Source organism: Pteropus vampyrus, unplaced genomic scaffold (genome assembly GCF_000151845.1).
Source record: "Pteropus vampyrus isolate Shadow unplaced genomic scaffold, Pvam_2.0 Scaffold147, whole genome shotgun sequence".
Taxonomy (NCBI): domain Eukaryota; kingdom Metazoa; phylum Chordata; class Mammalia; order Chiroptera; family Pteropodidae; genus Pteropus; species Pteropus vampyrus.
The window spans coordinates 3099023-3100230 of NW_011888928.1; positions in this window are offsets into that span (position 1 = coordinate 3099023).

Genomic DNA, 1208 nt, shown 5'->3' on the forward strand with positions numbered 1-1208 from the left:
AGGTCCTGTACTGGCCTGTGGTCTTGGGTACCCGGTTTCTGAACTGGAAGCAGTGGGGTATTCCAAGGCGAATGACAGGGGACTAAGATCCCTTCGTTCAGGAGCCTCCAAATATGCACTGCTATACCAGACTTAGCCTTCAGACTGACAGGGTACTGCCTTACGCTGATGGGCTTGGCAGAACTCAGTAGGGTCACAACAATAGGAGACTGATGGGCTGCCAATCCGGGTGGGTTAGTCTCAGTCCACACCTGAGGGATCCTGCACTGCAGTTCTTTTAACAGTGATGCATTAGGGGAAGGATCGAAAACAGGCTCCTCCAATAAAAGGTATTCTTCAGAGAGGGGCAAGTGAGCATTATTGCAGATGGAGTGGCCCCCAGAGTTAGTTCATTGTGTCCTTGCTTAAAAGAGATGGTGGCCCGTAAGTTTTGTAGTAAGTCTCTCCACAGCAAGGGGTACGGGTATTCAGGCATAACCAGGAACGAATGAGTGATGGTCCCTTTTCCTAGGTCGGTAATTCTGGCCTGGGTCCAAGGGTAAGATTTCCCTCGTCCTGTGGCTCATTGTATTAAAGTCTTTTCTTTAGATAGGGGGCCTTGGGTATTCTGCAAAACTGAGTAAGTAGCCCCCATATCCACTAAAAAGTTTACAAGTTGGCCCCTGACTTGCAATGTTACCCTGGGCTCCCAGGGGCTCATAATGTAGGAGCCCTGACCTTTTTCGGGGCACACGTTCTTCCAATGTCCTTTCTTCTTACAGTAAGCACATTGGTCCTTCTCTAAGTTACTTCGACCCCGGTCTGCCTTTCCCTCAGGGCGTCAGCTTGGCCCTCGGTGTCTGCTTGGCCCTCACCCCGGTCCCAGCCAGGCAGGCCCCGTGACTTATCCTGTCCAACAAACATAACCTTCTGGACATCATCCCTGTTGTTGAACACCTTCTGGGCAATCTCGAGAAGGTTAGATAAGTTCTCTCCCTCAAACCCTTCCAGTTTTTGTAATTTCTTTCTGATATCTGGGGCCAACTGACTGACAAAGGCTAGATTAATGGCTCACCGATTATTTGGGTCCTCCGGGTCAATGGGAGTATACAGTCTATAAGATTCTAGTAACCTCTCTAAAAATGCTGCAGGTGACTCATCTTTAGTCTGAATAACCTCACTAACCTTGGATAAATTGACTGGTCGGTAAGCCACTGCCCGGAGGCCTT